At 47.3% G+C, this 24,460-nt stretch overlaps 1 protein-coding gene and 1 long non-coding RNA gene across 2 annotated transcripts in view; one reads left to right on the forward strand and one right to left on the reverse strand.

The window, feature by feature from the left end:
* LOC121003524 (zinc finger protein 585A-like) overlaps positions 1-24,460 on the forward strand; it is a 295,023-nt gene that overhangs the window by 24,367 nt on the left and 246,196 nt on the right. The gene's annotated exons all lie outside the window — the stretch shown is intronic.
* On the reverse strand, positions 930-24,352 carry LOC121003562. Its single transcript, XR_005779503.1, has 4 exons — positions 23,931-24,352; positions 13,143-13,145; positions 5,825-5,837; positions 930-940 (listed from the first exon to the last, which is right to left on the reverse strand). It is a non-coding gene; the product is annotated as an uncharacterized LOC121003562 (long non-coding RNA).

A 24,460-nucleotide genomic window follows, 5' to 3' on the forward strand; every position in this document is an offset into this window, starting at 1 on the left:
ACCGGCCCCTGATAGGGGACGTAACAGGGATTAAACTGATAGGAATAGTAATACTTAACATAACTCATATCTGGTAGCACAGTACATTGCACGGCGCACGCGCAGTGCCCCAAATTGGAAGTAAGAGGACCGACCAAGCATCTTTTTCCATCTCCCGGTTCCTAAAATCTATTCCATACACCGGCCCCTGATAGGGGACAAAACAGAGATTAAACTGTTAAGAACAGATTTTTTTTAATAAAAAAAAAAAAAAAGAGGACAGCCTCTGCGGAGCTGAGTATTTTTTGGCCGCGTTACTGAATGCTCATGCACAATGGCTGTAGGCTCATGCGTATTTTGCGGAGGTGACAAACCTGGTCAGTCAAACCCAAGGCAACATCATCGACCTCATCCCATATGCGTTTTTTCTGGAGCGTGCCCTGCGAAGAGTGCTGGATCAGGCCGTAGATGAGCATGAAGAGGAAAAGTTGTGGTCACCATCACCACCAGAAGCAGCCTTGTCGTCGTCGATTGCTGGACCTGCGGCAACACAGAGAGAGGAATCAAGAGAAATCCATATTTCACTGCAGAGGAGGTTCCAGATGATTTTAAAATCTTTTCAAAAGCTGAAATGTTTTTTGCAAGTTGGTTGGCTCCTGATGTGCAAGCAGAGACAAATGCAAAATAGAGCCAGAAAAACAAGTGAGAGCTATTAAAGTTTATAAATATTACAGATGAGGCCTTGAATCCCATCAAGGAAGAGCTCAGAGGTCTGAGATTGACAGTGGTACAGAACCGATATGCTCTTGACATGATTCTCGCTTCTCAAGGAGGAGTTTGTGCAGTTATTGGAGACTCTTGCTGTACTTTCATCCCAGCGAATGATGATGAGCAAAATGGTACTCGAGCACCTCCATTCCTTAAATAAGCAAATGATTGATGAAGCTGGAGTCACATGTGACTGGTTCTCAGGGTGGTCTTTGAATCTTCTATCTTGGTTCTTTCCATTACTAAAGACTGTCATGCTTGCATGTGCTCCAGTATTGTTATTGTGTCTTGTAGGCCTATTATTGTTTTCGTGTTGCAAAAGACTGTTCTTGAAAGCCACCATGATGCTCACCTACGCACCTGTTGCTACAGAGAAAGTCAAGGATCCGGAGTGTGAACTTTGTTCATTGGATGAGAACATCATATATTGAATTTCATAAAGCCAGAGACATTGTGTGTGTAGTATAAATGTCAGTATCTGTGTGTGTGTGTTGGGAAAACCAACAACAGGGGGAATGAAGGAGAAAATGAAAAATATATAGTATAATGCCGCCTGATTATACCAGACAATACATTCCCAAATTTTGTGTGTGTACACATTCCTGAGGTGGGAGGTAGACTCACTTGGGTGAGGGGCTATAGATTAGATGAAGAAAGCATTGGTAATTAATAACAGATGTTGGCCAAGAAGAATATGAAGCAAGCACGCATTATCCATATACGGAGATGTCCAATGGGGTTGTAGAGAGAGTTTAATCTATCCAATGAGGATAGGACAAGTATGTAAACTTTAGGATGATTGTGTATAAGACGAGTGTGGGCCTCTGCCCCTTTGAGCATTTTCCTTTGTGCGATTGAAGCTGCTAATGCTCCCGGCTAGCCGTATTGATTATATTCAAAAAGCAGCATATTTACGTGATTACTACACCAATAGACAGGAGTAGTACAAAACCTTATTTGAGAGGCCCAAAAATGTCCGTCTGTGTAAGGGTTCCAAATAAAAGACCCAGTACCAGAATATGGGTAGTAACAGCACCAACTATCTGACCAGAAGTAGTGGTGGTAGTAGTAGTAGTAGTAGGCCACAGTTGTCCCTGCTGGCTTCAGAAAGGCGCAACATTATAGGGATGAGTGTATCAACTTCAGATGAAACATGCAGTTCTGTCTCATTGCCCATGGACTAACTCGGCATGGGGAACAGGCATCTGCTAGTCTGATTCTATGCCTTTGTGGATATGGCTTCTGTGTTCTCTGGAGGGAGGACATCTAGTCTATGTATGCAGCTCTGCCTGTGACCGCCATGCATCTGTTCCGCATGGTGTCCAGGCATCTGTGTCATACCCTGCCCTGTGAGTGATCTGAGAAGGTCTGTCAGACTTGCAGCACGTGAGCCTATCTGATAGATTGCTTTGTTGTGTTGTTGGACAGGGTCCCACCTCCTCGCAGGTTCTGCTCATTATCCCTTATCTCAGCCTCTCACTATAGCCTTTGCGGTTTATAGTTTTTTCTGGAGTCCTCTGCTGGTGCTTGGTGGATCTTCTCCTCCCAGTCTGTCTTGAGATAAGTCCTCTTTTCTTCCCTTTTGTTGTATTTCCTGGCTAAGCCTTAGGAAGACACTGGTTCCTTCATCTCTTTGCAAGGAACCGGTTGTCTTATCGCCTGTTCCCTAGCTGAGGGTCTGTTTCAGTTGTAGCAGGGATTAGGTTCCAGTGCATGAACACTTCTACCATTGGGATTTGTTCATGTTGTTAGCAGTGAGAGAAAGGCTTAGGGTTTGTCAGGTGGTGACCATTCCCTGTTCCTTAGCTGTGGGGCCTAGTCTGGTGTTTTGTTACCTGTTAGTTGTGTTTGGTTTGCTTTCTTTCCCTCACCTTCCGTGACATTATAAACCGCCCATACCGTCATTTTCTTTTCCCTTGCTCCGTGCAAAATGGAAGCTGTTGATACTCTGGTTGATCGAATGTGGGAATTATCTTGGGAGGTAGCAGACCTCCGTAATTCAGTTGCACTGTGTCAGAGATATCTGGCGTCTGGCGTCGCTGGTGGGAACCAGGTCAGCCTTGAACCAAAGGTCGCTCTCCCAGATCGGTTTTCATGGGGAAATGATAACTTTGTTCGGTTCAGGGAGTCCTGTAAATTATATTTTCGTCTGCGTCCGATTTCATCTGGAGACGATTATAATTTCTCTGCTAAAAGGTGATGCTCAGTCCTGAGCTTTTTCTCTGCCGATTGGTTTGCAGTCCCTCCGATCGGCTGATTTATGATGACCCAGACCGGGTCTCTTTAGCTGAATCTAAGCTGCGTAGCTTGTGTCAGGGAGAATGTTCTGCGGAGTCATATTGTGCTGATTTCAGAAGATGGGAGACTGACTCGGAGTGGAATGATCCTGCACTCCGTAGTCAGTTCTATCAGGGGCTGTCTGAGAGACTAAAAGACGCCCTTGCGTTTTATAAAAACCCTGATTCATTGGAGATGGCCATGTCCCTAGCTGTAAGGATTGATAGACGTCTGAGGGAGAGGAGCAAGGATTCCCTCAGGCAGGATGCACTGTCGTATGGGGAATCTGTCCCTCCTGTCCCTCGGGGTACAGTGGCACTGGAACCAGGGACTTGAGATGAGCCTATGCAGTTAGGTCAGGTCTCTTCTTACCCTGGTTATAGGAACTCTAGAGGGCAGAAAAGACAGTTATTTCTGTGGTAAAGAAGGACATTTTGTTAATGTGTGTCCTTTTATTAAGCCTCAAAGTGGTAATAAAAAAAGGGGGGGTTCTTTCAAAGGAAAAACGAGTTCCCTTACTCTTTGTAGTGTGAATGGGGAGTCAAAACAGGTATATTTGTATTCTACCTGTAGTACCCGTTTTCTCCTGCCTGCCATGGTGGCGCTAGACAAGTATTTGTTGACAGTGGCTCAGGGGTTAATCTTATTGATTATCAATTTGTTCAGAGTCATGGTTTTATAACTAGCACATTAAACAAAGAGATATCAGTGTTTGCTATTGATTCCGATCCTCTCTCGCAAAAATGTCTAACTCATATTGTGCAGGCGCATCTATTTCCGTGGTATCCACTAAATTGTTACCTCCGTTTCTATATGATTTTTTGGACGTATTCTTGGAGGGTGGAGATCAGGAGTTGCCCCCCCACTGAGAGTATGATTGTCCGATCAATCTTATTCCCGGAGCTAAATTGCCAAAATCTCGGTTATATAATCTTTCCCAACTCGAAAGAGTAGCTATGCGAGAGTATATTGCCGAGAGTTTGACAAAAGGTCATATAAGACCATCTAAATCACCTATGGCAGCAGGCTTCTTTTTTGTAAAGAAAAAAGACGGGTCCCTTAGACCGTGTTTAGATTTCCTGCAACTGAATTTCATTACTGTCCGTGACCCTTATCCCCTTCCCTCGATTCCGGATCAATTTTAACAGATCTTCCGTGACAATCTGCTTTTCTGTCTGTCTGTGCCGCTCTGCCTGTGACCACCATGCATCCATTCTGCATGGGGTCCAGGCATCGGTCTTGTTTTATGGTTCCTGTTATGTCCCATCCAAACAGTGTCATGTGATTATGTTTGGGTTCCTGTTTGTGTACATGGGTTCCAGTCTCATGTTTCTGGACCTCTGGTGCAGGTAAGTGGCCAAGTGCACCGGGACCATCCTGGAGGTGCGACCAGTAAGCCCTCAGCTAAGTTCATCTCCACCATCTGGGGCTCTGTGAAGAACGGGGCTCACTGAACCTCCGCCCTCTGGGTTTGGCACCAAGTCAAACCAGTGCACTTGGTCCAGTGGTATTACCTGCCACTTTACCCTTACCTGCTGGTCCAGTTTCCTATCTTGTCTGGAACTCTGTTAATAAAGTATTTGTTTTGGTTCTTGCCTAGTTGTCTGATTCCTTGCCTTGTATGCCTGAGAGATGTTCTAGGGGGTCCATATAACCCTCTCTAAAACATGACACCATCACTGAAAGCATCCATGACCCTTCGAACACAATTATAGGTACCAGAAGTCTATTTTGGGTGTATAACAGGACTCTCCAGATGGGTACAGAGACCGAGAGCTGAGGGCGGCAGGTGAGCGCCTGACAACCCGACACCCGGACCAAGGACACCCGAATCTCCCTGATACTCGGACCGGAGACACCCGAATCTCCCTGACACTCAGACCGGGGACACCCGAATCTCCCCGACACCTGAATCTCCCTGACACCTGAATCTCCCTGACACTCTATACCATATGCAAGACGGCTAAGAAACAGGACATGTAAGTGGATCTGTTTTCCCACTACTAACCACTACTACAAATATTTAACCACTACTTTAACACATATATGCTTGTGCACTAACACATTGGACACATTGGATTTCTCACTACTACAAATATTTAACACATATCTGCTTGTGCACTAACACATTGGACACCCACCAAGCCCCATAGAACCTCCATTTTCTCAGCTGGAAGTATACCAACCTAGAGAATTGCAAAGTAAATTGCAAAGGGCCGCAGTCTAAATATTACACTGTAGGCTGCAAGAGCTCCGCAGCTTAATTCTAAGAACCGCGATTATTATAGCCACACTGCTACTTGATTTTTATTAATTTTAATTGGTTTTATAACCGTACTGCTCATATATTGCTATATGTTTTTGGTGTGGTGGATGGTTTTCTTTGTTTGGCGTTGTGCGCTTCTTGCCGGGTGCTTGTGGTGGTCTGCGGGGTGGCGCCTATTGGTGTGCGGTCTGTGTGTCGGCGGCTCCGCGGGTGTTTTCCGGCTGGTAGCACTCGCTCCAGAGTGCATACCCATTATGTGCACTATCAAATATTCATCTAGCACCCTACTCAGCCTAAGGAACACCGCCACACCACTTCCCGAACAATACCACGGAAAGAACAACTTCTAAGAACTAACCTGCAACCACCGACCCAAAACAGGACCACACCACTTCCAGCACATCACCTATCATTCACCCTAATCAACACCAGATCAGCAGTGAAGCACAGACACGAAATTCACGATTTCATCACTCAACACAACATGGACTGTCTCTTTATCACAGAAAGCTGGCTAACACCGGATTGTAACACCATCTTAGAAGAACTAGTGCCGAAGAACTACTCCATCCTAACTGAGCACAGAGTCGATCAAAGAGGAGGCGGCCTAGCGGTGATTTACAAATCTTATCTCATCCTCACCAAACCAACTCTACAGAGCACACTGCCATTTATGGAAACACTCACACTTCAACTCCAAACACCCCAGGACACAATCCACATACTACTATGTTACAGACCACCGGGACTAAAGACACACTTCCTCACACCTTTCACGGAATTCATTTCTACACTTAGCTTGAAAACGAAAGACCTTCTGCTACTCGGGACTTTAACCTCTGGGCCAACTCCTCCCAGGACCCCATTGCCACCGCTTGCATCAGTCAACTGGAAACACTAGGCCTGCAACAATTTATAAGGGCTCCCACACACATTTTGGGCCACATTCTTGACCTCATTTTCAAACAAAACATCGACATCAATACACTAGATAACATGCCACTGCCATGGACGGACCACCACGCCATCAAATTCAAAATAACCACTGACACCATTTGCAAAAACCCAACACACTTAAAAACTACACACTGGACAAGATCACAGAAGAAACTATACTCGCAACTGTTCAAAACCACACTATCCAACAAATTAGCTGTGCTAACACAAAACTGCACTACTGAAGACACACTTAACACCCTCAATACAGCACTATTACAGACAACAGACACAGTCGCACCAATACGTAGAGCACCCACCCGTAAAAACAATTCAGTTTGGTTCAACGACTCCCTTACTTCACTGAAACAAGAACGTAGAAGAGCTGAAGGAGCCTGGAGAAGGAACCCAACAACGGAACACCACACAAATTACAAATCACTTACCAAAAAAAAATCACAAAGCCATCTTCATCGCAAAAAAAGAATACTTCTCCAAAAACCATTTCAAAAGCCACAAACCGCCCCCGCGAACTCTTCAAACTAGTCGCTCAGACTATGAATCCTACCTGTCTAGAGCCTCTAGCAAATGAAACACAAGAATTCTGTAATGAGTTATCAGACTTTTTCATTGACAAAATCGTAAACATTCGAGAAACAATTCAGCAGAACATAACAAGCAACCCCACCCAGGTAAGGCAAGAAGACAAAAACCACACAAATATTTTACAATCACCGAGATTTACCCTGGTCCCAATCACCATCGATAACACTAAAACTATCATCAGAAGCCTTCGAGACAGCACATCCCCAAACGACATTATTCCCACAAAACTTCTGAAAGAATGCACCGACATTCTGGCTCCTACCATAACACACCTCATAAATCAGTCATTCAAAGAAGGAATAGTCCCGATCTCCCTCAAACAAGGCATAATCAAACCCCTTCTAAAGAAACCCAACTACAATCCCAAAGACCCAAACTACAGCAGGCCGGTCACAAGTCTCAACACCATCTCTAAGATTATCGAGAAAGCAGTAGTGCAACAGCTACAACTCCATCTGGACACCCACAATCCTTTGGACCCACTTCAATCTGGTTTCCGTCCTGGCCATGGGACAGAAACGGCGCTCCTCAAGATCTGGGATGATGCCCTCGAAGCAGCAGATGAAGGAGAATATACAAGTTATTCATTCATTTCAGCAGATGCGGCGGCATCACCAGATCCTTTGGGGAAATGCAACTGGCCAGCATTCCCAAGCAGAACAAGTCTGCTCTCCTTCTGGTTCTCTTTGTGGCAGCCAACCTGCATCCCCAAGCAATATGGAATCTTTGTCATCTTCATCACCATTACCTTCTTGTCATCCTGCTAACACTCCTCCTTCTTGTCCTCGGATTCATTGTGAGATATCTATAATGGAATGTTTATCCATTAAAAACTTTTCTCCACCAGCAATTAGCTTAGATACAAGGTGAATCCTAACATGGCCACGTTGCAGTCACTGCAGTACTCACATGGCAGAGAATGCGGGCCACTCCTTGGAATTGTTTCTGTGCCCCAAGCTGCACTCCAAAGTGGACACCTGGAGCAGCTGTTATGGGCAGGGACAGTACATTTCTTTCACAGCCCACTGGGTCTATGCGTTTTGTGGCAGTGGAGAGGAAGCACCCCAAAAACATGGCCACTATATCATGGGGCTCCCACAGCAGGCAGTTATCTGCCACCTCCTCCTTTATGGACATGGTCCCGTCTCCAACAGCAGCAGGGCACTGCGTTACACACACTACTTATCCTTCCAATCACATGTATCTGGTCAGGAGTTGCCACGTCATGTTGGAGCTGATCGGCTTGGGAGACAGAAGCTACACTGGCGAGCAGTTGCTCAAGTACATCAAGCAGCAAAAATCACGCTGGCTGTCATCCCGCCGACTCCAACTGGGCAAGGTGGTCCGCGATAATGGGCACAGCATCCTTGCTGCCCTGAACCTGGGGGAAATAACACATGCTCTCTGCACGGCCTTATAAATAAATGCACTGGCTCGTACAAGATGCTGGCAAGGTCCTGGAGTGTGTCCCTCTTTTCATCCATTCTCACATGGTAAAGAACGCTCTCCTGGACTTGCTGCATCGCTTAATCCGCAATGTTCCAACTCACTGGAATTCAACATTGCACATGTTCAAGCGTCTATACAAGCAGCGGAAAGTCGTGAACGATTTGCGGAGGGCAAGGAACATGTGTATTTTCCAGGTTGGGCACTGGCAGCTGATGCCGATCATGCTGTAGATGTCCTTCACCCCCCTCATATGTATTTTTGAAGAGATGCTGATGCTCATGCAAAAGGTGGCCCTTCAGCTATTGGGGACCCACAATGAGAAACTCCCATGAGGGAGGAGATGGAAGAGGATTCGGAGTTGGAGAAGAAAGAGGATGATGATGCTGAAGATGACACCACCTCCACCACCCAATCGTCACATGGGAGGGGGGGGGGCAGAATTGGAAAAACTGGCTCCTTGGGCACTCTGGCCAGATCATGTCTTCGTTGACATTAAGCAGTCTGAATACTGGAGAGCCATGCTTTTAGAGCCTAGCTACCAAGGCAAAAGGTTTTCCTCTTGCAGAAAGTTATGACAAATTACGTTATTATTGGGAAACACTGTGTACACAACTTATGGCGATCAGACGCCTGGCACCAGCATGTCTGAAAGGGGGGCCGCCTCCCCACCTGCAGAGTCACCATAAGAAGCAGAAGCCGCAATAGCTATTTCAGTCTTCTGAACCATATAGAGCAGTTTTTCCATATGCTACATCAGGCTGAGGCCAGTCAGCAAGCTGACAGCGCCCGCCACAATGCCCAGGTTCACACCTACCTAAACTATGGCCAGCCTCTGTTGTATGCCCAGTTCCCTGACCCATAGATTTCTTCTGGGCAGGCAGACTGGAACAGTGGCCCGAACTGGCACAGCACGCTCGCTATCTTCTTTCTTGTCCAGAATAAAGTGTTGTCTTTCAGCACTGCGAGGGACATGTGTAATGACCCAGAGTGCCATTACCACTCTTTTTGCATCTTGCTGTTACTTCCTATGTGCTAATTCATGTCATCTGAAGTATTTTGTGTCATCTCTTATTAATGTGCATATTTGTTTCCTATGTAACTGGTATGTTCATGCAATTACCTGGTTTTCCACAAGGTGGCAGCAACACTTGCCAGTGCTATGTAGCAGAGTCTGGAATCCTTTTCCAGTCTCTATTCCTCTCTAGCAGAGAGGAGGAGTTAGCTAGCGTAAGTCAGTTCAAGCCTACCCCTGCTGGGGAGAGGTTGGAGTCTAGAGGAACCCCCTCATGGGGAAGGAAGCAGGCCTGGTCCTGTCTGGACAGGTTCTGACTAAGTTAGCCAAACTTATCACTTAAGGTTGGGCATTTGGTTGCATGTCCCCTCCTGGGCTTGCATTGCCTGAAATCCAATCTAAAGCTACAGCTTGAGGTACTCAATGTCAGCACAGAAGTTTCCTAGGATTACCTACAGTAAGAGACAGACTACAGATATAGCTGTGCTGAGAGAGCTACTCACTACCAGATACAGCAGAGAGAAGTTTGTTGCAGAGAGAGTATTTGCCTGCCAAAGTATACTAAAGCCTGCTGGAAACCAAGATAAGGTCTGGAGACTGTATGGATTACCGTTTATTGAAAGTAAAGCAATTATTCAATGTTTTACCAAGTCTGGACTCAACGTTATTTCTACACCACCTGTAATGACCGGCGTCACGCACAGGGAGGGAAAAGGGAAAGCCCTGCCCAAGGGAGATGGTAAGGTGGTGACCCCTGACTCACCTTGCAGCTGGCACCTGACTGCCCTGACGTCCCTAGACGGGTTCCTCACCCGTGCGGCGATCACGTGCCTAAACCCTGGCTTTCCCTGAAATGAGCCCTAGATAGTGAACGGGCCGGTGGGATCGCTAGTCCGCACCACTGAACTAAGAGGGAAACACCAGGGAGAGGTCAGAATAATACAGACAAACATATACACCCAGGTGGGCGACCACAGCAGTCCACAAAGGTCCAACAGGGATCCGGAGGGTAGCGTTCTGGATCAACAACCAGAGAACGCAGCAACACAGCTCCAGAAGGTCAGAATAGATGTCCAGGAAGGAAGCTCTATATCTGGCAACCAGAGAAGTGTGAGAGGGGAATATAAGGAGGTTTGGGAGTGCTGGACAAGGAACAGCTGAGGAGAAGGAGCTACGGATCCCTGAGTGAGCCAAAAGGGTTTGCAAAGCAAACCCAGAAAGCTACCATAAGGAAACAGCCCTATCTTACATAGAGCGCGCAGCCAACCGCTGCGACCTCCTGACCCCGGGTACAACGGAGTCAGGCGTGGCTCTTGACACCCTCGTGACACCACCCAAGTTTAACTACCCCTTTTGCACTGCATCGGACGACGGCGTCTGGGATCCAACTGTATCCAGGTAAGAAGCACCTTGACTCGTGCAGCACAACATCTTCAGGGATATTGTGGCCACTTCTACACAACTCTGGCCTTCCTACACCTGGGAACCAACACTTCACATCAAAGGAAGCTTTGTGCTTCTGTTGCTGAAAGGCAACTGGCGTCACGGCAACTTACTCTAACAGAGGGACATATAATCGTAAAAACCTCTTAAGGGCCAAGGGACGCTGACCAGTACGTTGCACATGATGACACCCCCAAATCGTTGTCCTCTGCCGGTGTACAAAACATCACTTTTGTCAAAATGAGCTAAGCCTGGATTCAGGAGGATTTTCACATTCTTTTGGCTGATTCTGATGAATAGATCTGGCCTTGCTGGTGGTGCTCCACTGTTATGGGGGTCTCACCGTCTGAATGACTGCTGCTGCCACCCGCATAATGCCACTGCGTCTATCTTCACTTTCTGTCATGTCACTAATGCCACTTTTCCACCATCACATTCTGTAGGGCTGCTCCTGCTGCCGCCTCAGTTATGCAACTGCTGTGACCTGCTGACCATCATCTTCCGTAAGGCTGCTGCTGCCTCCATTATGGCTGCTGCTTCATCTGCCTCAGCTGCTGCTCCTCACTGCTACTCTCCTACTGTCACCATTAACACAAAGCATCTGCCACCTCTACCACTACTACCCCCACCACTACTACTACCCCCACCACTACTACTACTACCACCATTAACACAAAGCATCTGCCACCTCTACCACTACTACCCCCATCACTACTACCATCACCATTAACACAAAGCATCTGCCACCTCTACCACTACTACCCCCATCACTACTACCATCACCATTAACACAAAGCATCTGCCACCTCTACCACTACTACTACTACCACCATTAACACAAAACATCTGCCACCTCTACCACTTCTACCACCATTAACCCAAAGCATCTGCCACCACTGTCACTACTACCCCCACCACTGCTACTACTACCACCCACCATTAACACAAAGAATCTGCCGCCACTGTCACTACTACTACCCCCACCATTACTACCACCACCACTACTACCCATAGTCAGCCCTGTAGGTCCCATGCTGTACCGCTCCTGCTGCTGCCACTTTATCAGTACCGTCCCCTTCCCACATCCACACCGCACTGCTGCTGCTGCTCCCAATTAGAAGGGAGACATTTTTCAGGCTCGTTCACAACAAGCCCCTTCTTCTTCTGTGTTTCGTACAGGCGGGCATTCCGACCCTGTCAGGGCATCATTTTTGGACACTTGGTCACCCAAGCCACTTATTAATATTTTTTTATCCCATAACACCGTGTGTTTAATCATCTTCTGCCTCCGATAAGGGACAATTATTGGAAGCTTTGGAAAATGAAAAAGCAGAACACATATACCGGCGCGGTGTGATATTACACACGCTGTATGATAACGCATTTCCCCACCGCTATCAGTTACTATTGCCGTCATTGGGTCCGGAGCTTCGGAGCTTGGGGAGGGAAAAAAGTTTTCCTAAAAATGATGACTCCTAGGAGGCTAGAGGGGGTCAAATACCAACTTTTAGGGTAATTGGAGCAACATTTGTTTGGCCTGAATCGATTTGTGTCCGAACCAAACTGTATCAAAAATTTAGAGAACCGGACCCGAAACGAATCTCGAGTTTTTTTTTTTCTAATCTCCGCCGACTAAAATCTCATCTTTTAAAATCGGCCAATGACGCAAGGCGGGGCTATTAAAGAGGGCGGGGCTGTCCAGGAAGAGAACTTATCTCCGATCTGATAATTATAGGGATCGGATCTCTGGGGGCCCCTGCCAGTCATAAGAACGGGGCCCATGTTCCCCCACTGGAATGGAGCAGCAGACAAGCTCAAATCAACTACAAAGAAAATCCTTTGCTAAAACTAAAAAAATAACATAAGATAATAATTTTAATCCTTCCCCCCACAGTGGAAATCCTACATCTGCCCCGACATAAGATATCGCTGACATCATTTCTAATAACTGATATGGAGAAAAGGGACAGAGTTACCCCTAAACATCTCCTGAGCACACACAGAGCCCCGATACCAGCAGATTACATCGCCGGCTCTGCTACATGGACATGACAAAGACTCCGCTGTAGTAACTGAACATTACACATACACAGCTCTGCTGCACACACTGATAGAAGTCTTTAGAGGCATATTACACATAAACAGCTTTGTTGCAAATATATACAGCTCTACAGCTCTGCTACATACACCCTGGAATTACAAGCAGCACAGCAGAGCCCTGCACACACAGAGCAGATAAACCTGGTCATGTGATCTCCATGACTCCTCCCACACCTGATCACATGGTCATGACATCATCACAGGTCCTTTACTTTCTCCTGAAGCACAGACTGGAGCCCGACTCCGCCCACATTTGGTCACATGGTCATGACATCATCACAGGATGTTTATTTCTTCTGGCAGCACAGCCTGGAGTCTGACGCTCCATAGTGAAAGGTTGTCAGAGGAGGACAGGTAAGTGGAACACTCATCACATCCACACATGTTAAGACTAGAGATGAGTGAATTTCAGGTTATAAAATTCGTTCACGCTTCGTTTACTGGTAAAAGCTGAATTGCGTTATGGAGTTCTTTCCTGATCCTGAGTCCTCTCCTACATAACGGAAACTGGATGGATCAATTTTTCAGGCCATAGACTTCTATTATGACGGAATGACTCTAAAGGCATTCCGTTATAAATTCCGTCATAGAATTGTGTTATGGCCCATGGTAACGGAATCCATAACGCAATTCACCTATTACCAGTAATCAAAGCGTGAACGAATTTCATAACCTGAAATTCGCTCATCTCTAGTTAAGACTCCACAGACAGAAATATCTGTAGCTCTGTCTGCTGGAAATCAACAGGTTCCCGAGAACATGAATGAGGTTAACACCCAGGATTCTATATAAGACATATCCAGGAGATCTCAGAGATGTGGACTGGAGCAGGGGGCGTTATATAGAAGACATATCCAGGAGATCTCAGAGGTATGGACTGGAGCAGGGGGCGTTATATAGAAGACATATGCAGGAGATCTCAGAGCTTGGACTGGAGCAGGGGGCGTTATATAGAAGACATATCCAGGAGATCTCAGAGACGTGGACTGGAGCAGGGGGTGTTATATAGAAGACATATCCAGGAGATCTCAGAGACGTGGACTGGAGCAGGGGACGTCATATAGAAGACATATCCAGGAGATCTCAGAGATGTGGACTGGAGCAGGGGGCGTTATATAGAAGACATATCCAGGAGATCTCAGAGACGTGGACTGGAGCAGGGGACGTCATATAGAAGACATATCCAGGAGATCTCAGAGCTTGGACTGGAGCAGGGGGCGTTATATAGAAGACATATCCAGGAGATCTCAGAGACGTGGACTGGAGCAGGGGGCGTTATATAGAAGACATATCCAGCCAGGAGATGTCAGAGACGTGGACTGGAGCAGGGGGCGTTATGTAGAAGACATATCCAGGAGATCTCAGAGGTATGGACTGGAGCAGGGGGCGTTATATAGAAGACATATCCAGGAGATCTCAGAGCTTGGACTGGAGCAGGGGGCGTTATATAGAAGACATATCCAGGAGATCTCAGAGACGTGGACTGGAGCAGGGGGTGTTATATAGAAGACATATCCAGGAGATCTCAGAGACGTGGACTGGAGCAGGGGGTGTTATATAGAAGACATATCCAGGAGATCTCAGAGACGTGGACTGGAGCAGGGGACGTTATATAGAAGACATATCCAGGAGATCTCAGAGACGTGGGCTGGAGCAGGGGGCGTTATATAGAAGACATATCCAGGAGATCTCAGAGACGTGGACTGGAGCAGGGGACGTCATATAGAAGACATATCCAGGAGATCTCAGAGATGTGGACTGGAGCAGGGGGCGTTATATAGAAGACATATCCAGGAGATCTCAGAGACGTGGACTGGAGCAGGGGACGTCATATAGAAGACATATCCAGGAGATCTCAGAGACGTGGACTGGAGCAGGGGGCGTTATATAGAAGACATATCCAGGAGATCTCAGAGACGTGGACTGGAGCAGGGGGTGTTATATAGAAGACATATCCAGGAGATCTCAGAGACGTGGACTGGAGCAGGGGACGTCATATAGAAGACATATCCAGGAGATCTCAGAGATGTGGACTGGAGCAGGGGGCGTTATATAGAAGACATATCCAGGAGATCTCAGAGACGTGGACTGGAGCAGGGGACGTCATATAGAAGACATATCCAGGAGATCTCAGAGCTTGGACTGGAGCAGGGGGCGTTATATAGAAGACATATCCAGGAGATCTCAGAGACGTGGACTGGAGCAGGGGGCGTTATATAGAAGACATATCCAGCCAGGAGATGTCAGAGACGTGGACTGGAGCAGGGGGCGTTATGTAGAAGACATATCCAGGAGATCTCAGAGGTATGGACTGGAGCAGGGGGCGTTATATAGAAGACATATCCAGGAGATCTCAGAGCTTGGACTGGAGCAGGGGGCGTTATATAGAAGACATATCCAGGAGATCTCAGAGACGTGGACTGGAGCAGGGGGTGTTATATAGAAGACATATCCAGGAGATCTCAGAGACGTGGACTGGAGCAGGGGGTGTTATATAGAAGACATATCCAGGAGATCTCAGAGACGTGGACTGGAGCAGGGGACGTTATATAGAAGACATATCCAGGAGATCTCAGAGACGTGGGCTGGAGCAGGGGGCGTTATATAGAAGACATATCCAGGAGATCTCAGAGACGTGGACTGGAGCAGGGGACGTCATATAGAAGACATATCCAGGAGATCTCAGAGATGTGGACTGGAGCAGGGGGCGTTATATAGAAGACATATCCAGGAGATCTCAGAGACGTGGACTGGAGCAGGGGACGTCATATAGAAGACATATCCAGGAGATCTCAGAGACGTGGACTGGAGCAGGGGGCGTTATATAGAAGACATATCCAGGAGATCTCAGAGACGTGGACTGGAGCAGGGGGCGTTATATAGAAGACATATCCAGGAGATCTCAGAGACGTGGACTGGAGCAGGGGACGTCATATAGAAGACATATCCAGGAGATCTCAGAGATGTGGACTGGAGCAGGGGGCGTTATATAGAAGACATATCCAGGAGATCTCAGAGACGTGGACTGGAGCAGGGGACGTCATATAGAAGACATATCCAGGAGATCTCAGAGAAGTGGACTGGAGCAAGGGGGCGTTATATAGAAGACATATCCAGGAGATCTCAGAGACATGGACTGGAGCAGGGGGCGTTATATAGACGACATATCCAGGAGATCTCAGAGACGTGGACTGGAGCAGGGGACGTCATATAGAAGACATATCCAGGAGATCTCAGAGATGTGGACTGGAGCAGGGGGCGTTATATAGAAGACATATCCAGGAGATCTCAGAGACGTGGACTGGAGCAGGGGACGCCATATAGAAGACATATCCAGGAGATCTCAGAGCTTGGACTGGAGCAGGGGGCGTTATATAGAAGACATATCCAGGAGATCTCAGAGACGTGGACTGGAGCAGGGGGCGTTATATAGAAGACATATCCAGCCAGGAGATGTCAGAGACGTGGACTGGAGCAGGGGGCGTTATATAGAAGACATATCCAGGAGATCTCAGAGCTTGGACTGGAGCAGGGGGCGTTATATAGAAGACATATCCAGGAGATCTCAGAGACGTGGACTGGAGCAGGGGGTGTTATATAGAAGACATATCCAGGAGATCTCAGAGACGTGGACTGGAGCAGGGGACGTTATATAGAAGACATATCCAGGAGATCTCAGAGACGTGGGCTGGAGCAGGGGGCGTTATATAGAAGACATATCCAGGAGATCTCAGAGACGTGGACTGGAGCAGGGGACGTCATATAGAAGACATATCCAGGAGATTTCAGAGCTTGGACTGGAGCAGGGGGCGTTATATAGAAGACATATCCAGGAGATCTCAGAGACGTGGACTGGAGCAGGGGGCGTTATATAGAAGACATATCCAGCCAGGAGATGTCAGAGACGTGGACTGGAGCAGGGGGCGTTATGTAGAAGACATATCCAGGAGATCTCAGAGGTATGGACTGGAGCAGGGGGCGTTATATAGAAGACATATCCAGGAGATCTCAGAGCTTGGACTGGAGCAGGGGGCGTTATATAGAAGACATATCCAGGAGATCTCAGAGACGTGGACTGGAGCAGGGGGTGTTATATAGAAGACATATCCAGGAGATCTCAGAGACGTGGACTGGAGCAGGGGGTGTTATATAGAAGACATATCCAGGAGATCTCAGAGACGTGGACTGGAGCAGGGGACGTTATATAGAAGACATATCCAGGAGATCTCAGAGACGTGGGCTGGAGCAGGGGGCGTTATATAGAAGACATATCCAGGAGATCTCAGAGACGTGGACTGGAGCAGGGGACGTCATATAGAAGACATATCCAGGAGATCTCAGAGATGTGGACTGGAGCAGGGGGCGTTATATAGAAGACATATCCAGGAGATCTCAGAGACGTGGACTGGAGCAGGGGACGTCATATAGAAGACATATCCAGGAGATCTCAGAGACGTGGACTGGAGCAGGGGGCGTTATATAGAAGACATATCCAGGAGATCTCAGAGACGTGGACTGGAGCAGGGGGCGTTATATAGAAGACATATCCAGGAGATCTCAGAGACGTGGACTGGAGCAGGGGACGTCATATAGAAGACATATCCAGGAGATCTCAGAGATGTGGACTGGAGCAGGGGGCGTTATATAGAAGACATATCCAGGAGATCTCAGAGACGTGGACTGGAGCAGGGGACGTCATATAGAAGACATATCCAGGAGATCTCAGAGAAGTGGACTGGAGCAAGGGGGCGTTATATAGAAGACATATCCAGGAGATCTCAGAGACGTGGACTGGAGCAGGGGGCGTTATATAGAAGACATATCCAGGAGATCTCAGAGACATGGACTGGAGCAGGGGGCGTTATATAGACGACATATCCAGGAGATCTCAGAGACGTGGACTGGAGCAGGGGACGTCATATAGAAGACATATCCAGGAGATCTCAGAGATGTGGACTGGAGCAGGGGGCGTTATATAGAAGACATATCCAGGAGATCTCAGAGACGTGGACTGGAGCAGGGGACGCCATATAGAAGACATATCCAGGAGATCTCAGAGCTTGGACTGGAGCAGGGGGCGTTATATAGAAGACATATCCAGGAGATCTCAGAGACGTGGACTGGAGCAGGGGGCGTTATATAGAAGACATATCCAGCCAGGAGATGTCAGAGACGTGGACTGGAGCAGGGGGCGTTATATAGAAGACATATCCAGGAGATCTCAGAGCTTGGACTGGAGCAGGGGGCGTTATATAGAAGACATATCCAGGAGATCTCAGAGACGTGGACTGGAGCAGGGGGTGTTATATAGAAGACATATCCAGGAGATCTCAGAGACGTGGACTGGAGCAGGGGGTGTTATATAGAAGACATATCCAGGAGATCTCAGAGACGTGGACTGGAGCAGGGGACGTTATATAGAAGACATATCCAGGAGATCTCAGAGACGTGGGCTGGAGCAGGGGGCGTTATATAGAAGACATATCCAGGAGATCTCAGAGACGTGGACTGGAGCAGGGGACGTCATATAGAAGACATATCCAGGAGATCTCAGAGATGTGGACTGGAGCAGGGGGCGTTATATAGAAGACATATCCAGGAGATCTCAGAGACGTGGACTGGAGCAGGGGACGTCATATAGAAGACATATCCAGGAGATCTCAGAGACGTGGACTGGAGCAGGGGGCGTTATATAGAAGACATATCCAGGAGATCTCAGAGACGTGGACTGGAGCAGGGGGCATTATATAGAAGACATATCCAGGAGATCTCAGAGACGTGGACTGGAGCAGGGGACGTCATATAGAAGACATATCCAGGAGATCTCAGAGATGTGGACTGGAGCAGGGGGCGTTATATAGAAGACATATCCAGGAGATCTCAGAGACGTGGACTGGAGCAGGGGACGTCATATAGAAGACATATCCAGGAGATCTCAGAGAAGTGGACTGGAGCAGGGGGCGTTATATAGAAGACATATCCAGGAGATCTCAGAGACGTGGACTGGAGCAGGGGGCGTTATATAGAAGACATATCCAGGAGATCTCAGAGACATGGACTGGAGCAGGGGGCGTTATATAGACGACATATCCAGGAGATCTCAGAGACGTGGACTGGAGCAGGGGACGTCATATAGAAGACATATCCAGGAGATCTCAGAGACGTGGACTGGAGCAGGGGGCGTTATATAGAAGACATATCCAGGAGATTTCAGAGACGTGGACTGGAGCAGGGGACGTCATATAGAAGACATATCCAGGAGATCTCAGAGACGTGGACTGGAGGAGGGGGCGTTATATAGAAGACATATCCAGGAGATCTCAGTGATGTGGACTGGAGGAGGGGGCGTTATATAGAAGACATATTCAGGAGATCTCAGAGACGTGGAGTGGAGGAGGGAGCATATATAGAAGACATATTCAGGAGATGTCAGAGACGTGGACTGGAGCAGGGGGCGTTATATATAAGACATATCCAGGAGATCTCAGAGACGTGGACTGGAGCAGGGGGCGTTATATAGAAGACATATCCAGGAGATCTCATAGACGTGGACTTGAGCAGGGGGCGTTATATGGAAGACATATCCAGGAGATCTCAGAGACGTGGAACAGAACAGGGGGCGTTATATAGAAGATATATCCAGGAGATCTCAGAGACGTTCACTGGAGGAGAGGGCGTTATATAGAAGTCATAACCAGGAGATCTCAGAGACGTGGACTGGAGGAGGGGGCGTTATATAGAAGACATATCCAGGAGATCTCAGAGACGTGGACTGGAGGAGGGGGCGTTATATAGAAGACATATCCAGGAGATCTCAGAGACGTGGACTGGAAAAGAGGGCGTTATATAGAAGACATATCCAGGAGATCTCAGAGACGTGGACTGGAGGAGGGGGCGTTATATAGAAGACATATCCAGGAGATCTCAGAGACGTAGACTGGAGCAGGGGGCGTTATATAGAAGACATATCCAGGAGATCTCAGAGACGTAGACTGGAGCAGGGGGCGTTATATAGAAGACATATCCAGGAGATCTAAGAGACGTGGACTGGAGCAGGGGGCGTTATATAGAAGACATATCCAGATGTCAGAGACGTGGACTGGAGCAGGGGGCGTTATATAGAAGACATATCCAGGAGATGTCAGAGACGTGGACTGGAGCAGGGGGCGTTATATAGAAGACATATCCAGGAGATCTCAGAGACGTGGTTTGGAGGAGGGGGCGTTATATAGAAGACATATCCAGGAGATCTCAGAGACGTGGACTGGAGGAGGGGGCGTTATATAGAAGACATAACCAGGAGATCTCAGAGACGTGGACTGGAGCGTTATATAGAAGACATATCCAGGAGATGATCTGAGACAAGGACTGGAGGAGGGGGTGTTATATAGAAGACATTGTTCTGGTTCTGGCCAAGCTGCCAGTTCGGTTGATGTACTGCTCCAAATTAATTAATGTACGTGCACAGAGAGATCAAACTGAGACAACACACAGCTCGGAGTTATAACAGGATCTCTGCTTTATTTGATTAACAGCAGACAGTATATAGGTTTTAGAACAGGAGGATGTGGGGTGGGTGCAAGGTGGCGTGTATCCTCTCTATTGGCTATAAACTCTTAACTTTTTCTGTAACATTGATGACAAGAGGAAATTCCCCCTCCCCCCTTGCTGGTGGGTGAAACTGTTACTTCTTCTTTCTTTGAAACTGCTTGCTTGAACTGAACGGAAACCACAAAGAAGCACATGATAAAACACAAAGTAAGATTCTAGTTTATAGGCGTTGGCTGAATGCCTGGCCGCCATCTTAGCTAAACATAGTTCTCAACAAGCAAGTATCCATTTTGTATCTATAGTCCATAACAGTCCCCCCTTGGAAACTTGATTGTAGACTTTCCCTTCGCCTAGCGAATCCCCTGGCATACCATTCGTATGCTCTTCACCCGCAGTGGCGACAACCTACCCCTTATAGGTAGGCTCCCGGTTGCTCGGACTTGTGGTAATACCCTGGGATTCATCTCACCCTATCTCAGCCAGGCATCATTGTGAGGAGGGGGAGCTGTGTTGAACGATGCTTCCTTCTGTTCTTCCTCATCGTAGAGAAGCATGATGGGTTGTTTATCAGTTTTCTTCATTCTTTTTGAAAAGCGGGTCACACAAATAAGAACGAGCTTAATCACTACATATATCACCAATATTATTAGGGCTACCTGCAATATTACTTGGACAATTCCCATGAGCCAACCCCCAATACCTTTAAACCAGTTGTCAGGGTTAAGGAAAGAGAAGGTATCAGACCACCATGTATCTTTACCAGCTTTATGTGAGTCCAGCCATTTATCCCTTAGATCCGCCATTTTCTCTATACCCACCTTAACTTGCAAATTACCCTGCGGGTCTATGTAATGGCAACAAGAGGGTCCCACAACCTGGCACATACCTCCATCTTTAGCTGTAACATAATCTAGAACTAATGTGTGTTGGTTGGTGACAATGATTAACTGGTTTTGCACAATGTTCGAGGTATTCATAAGTCTCATCACCTCCCATATTTGGTCATCCAGGTAGTCTGTCGCTACTACCAGATGATCCCACATCTGCATTATCATGGGATATATGAAGATGGAACTAACAATTTTGTTGGAAATGCTCATCTCTACTACATGTGGCTTACCATTTGGTCTGGGTGTGTTATCTTTGGCCCTACGGTACAAGGTGTGTTTAGGTACTGCATTTATGTCAATTTGAGAGTGTGGTACTATAAAGGTGGCAGGAGTAAGCCTGGCGATGGTGCAAAGTCCTGTGACATTCTCGGGTAACCATTTGTACGCTTTGTGTCCACAAACTAAGTATATATCTTCTGGAACTGCCACTGCTGTGCTATTGAATAATCGGGTAAATAATTTGGCTAATTGTATCCCTTTCGCCAACTCATATCCTTTTAACTGACCTTCAGTGTCTTTAGCTAATATGCCTGTCATGAGATCCTGTACAGTACGGTTGTTACAGGGCAGGTCCTTTCCGTTCACAGCATCTACACCAATACACTGCACGTGGCTGTCTGTTTCTGAGTCATCGCAACCTGAGTGTATGTGTGGACTAAATGTCATACCTTTGGTTTGTACTTGGAGACAATAACAGTGTGTCCAGCTAGGAAAACATGTGACATTAGCCCAGTGTCCCTCTTGCCAGGGGGTAGAGCTATAATCTACCCAGGGTCCTGATCTGTTTATCATGAGCCATGGGGCATCTACCCACCCTGCGACAGGTAAGGCCACTTCCCTGTCCTTGTGTGTACTGGATTTAACTTGGTGTATGCTAGTGAGAAAGATGGTAGAATTAGACAGGTCAATCAGTTCAGAAAGGTCCAGGGGTATTGCAAAATAAGGCATACTGGTTGAACTCACGGGACTGTGGGTACAGATCCAACAATCTCTGAGTGTCTCATTCAACCCCTGGACTAGAATTTGATGGTGCCGTATCAGTGAATTGTCCCATTCATCACCCAGTGGCGTGAACACTGCTGATATGCCTACAGTCAAAGTCATGATAAGTAGATGGACCCTCATGGCTTATTGTTCCAGGGTCGTCAGGACAGCCATTACTCTTTTTTACAATGTGAGGCATGGATCCAGGTAGGCCTCCCTTCGAGTTTCACAGAGGTCGGGGTAGTCAGCAACATCTGGTAAGGCCCCTTGTATCGTGGTTCCAGGGTGTTTCTGATGTGTTTCTTGACCACCACCCACTCTCCAAGTTTGAGAATGTGGCTTCCCTCTAGGGAGTCAGGATCTGGAATGGAAGAGAAAACTTGTGCACGTATGTTAGACAATTGTTTACTCAGGGCAATCACATATTTTGCAACAGATTCATAATGTATTTGCAATTGCTGTGGCAAGTACTGCCCCATCCTAGGCCCTGTCCAAAACAAAATTTCATATGGAGTCAGTTTGTGTGGAGGCCTAGGGGTGTGTCTAAATGAAAATAGTGCTATTGGCAGGCATTGTACCCAACTGAGCCCTGTCTCCCTAGTCATTTTCAGCATCTTGGACTTAAGTACCCCGTTCAGTCGTTTGACTTTGTCGCTGCTTTGGGTTTTGTAGGGTGTGTGATAGGCTAAGTGTGACCCCACCATCTTCCAGACTTCTTGGGTTAATCTAGCAGTGAATGCTGGGCCCTGATCACGTTCAATGACCTCAGGTACTCCGAACCTACAAACAGTTTCCTGCATTAAATTCTTAGCAGTTGTTGTGGCTGTCTTATTTCGGACGGGGTAGGCTTCTGGCCACCCAGAGAACAAGTCTACCACTACTAGCACATATTGAAACCCTTGGCACATTGGCATCTGGATGTGGTCAATTTGACCGTTGTAACGGGTACTGGGCTTTGGGGAGACATTTAGTTGGTGTAGGCTCAGTTCTTCCCGGGTTGCACTGCGCACAGATGAGGCAAGACTGAGTATGCCTCACCAGGACAGGGGTTATCCCTGGGGCCACCCATATTTTGTCTATTAGTTATTTTATGATGGTCTTAGATTGGTGGGTGGGCCCATGAGCTATTGAAGCTATAAGAGGATAGAGAGCTTTGGGCAGAGATACTCTTTCCTTGGGTCCACACTGACTCTTTTAGCCAATCCAATTTTTCTTGTGGCGTGGCCTGCTTCTGTAACTGGACTAGCAGGTCCCAGGAGACCTCTTTTGATTTCTGTGTTAGGTCTGTTGTGGACTCTGTTGCCATCAAGACTTGTGAGATCTGTTCTTCTTCCTCTTTCACTGCTACTTGCTTTGCTGCTTGATCAGCTAGGGCTTTTCCTCTGACTTCAGGGGTGTCAGCTCGAGTGTTCCTGTAGATCAATAAAATCTTCAGATTCTCCAGTATACTCCCCCCTTGAAAGAGGGAGAAGAGCAGCAGGATTGAGGATGTGACATCTTTGAATAGTGACATTATCAGGTAGGAGCAGGCTACCTTGCAACCATAGGTGACGTTGATTAGTCAGATGCCTAGGTTGTGTTTGTTGGAGAATGGCAGAAATGTCATGTGGTGCTAGGATAGTGAGGGGGTGGCCTAGTACCACATCAGAAGTGGTGGCCAGCAGGGCACTGGCTGCATGTACAGCTCTGACACAGAAAGGGGCAGCCCTGGCTACTGGGTCCAGTCTCTTTGTATGGTAGGACTTTGGGGTCCTTCAGGGTCACAGTGACTGGTGGGACATTGAGGCATCCGATATCCTGGGGTCCTCTGGCCCAGAGAGTATCGGGGATGAGGTGCAAAATGGTTTGCAGCGAATCCCCTTGCTCATATGAATCAGTGCAGAATTTTATTGTCAGACATCCGGCAGCTGTGGGTGTCACATAATTTGAGTGAAAAGCACAAAGACCAAGAAGCAAGACAGTTTCTTATCAGAAAGAGGATCTTAAACTAACACAGCAGAAACTAACATTTCTGTGAAAAGAAAAAAGGTGGGGGTCAACTGATCCCCCGTGGCTGTCCTGCAATGTGGTGGAATGATCTGCTAATTTAGCTTTTGTCTATTTGTCTGTAAAGCGCTGCGAAATATAGTAGTGCTATATAAGTGCATAAAATAAATAAATAAATGATCAGTGAGCAGTATTCACCGGTCTTATTCTCCA

This window comes from Bufo bufo, chromosome 6, assembly GCF_905171765.1.
Source record: "Bufo bufo chromosome 6, aBufBuf1.1, whole genome shotgun sequence".
NCBI lineage: Eukaryota > Metazoa > Chordata > Amphibia > Anura > Bufonidae > Bufo > Bufo bufo.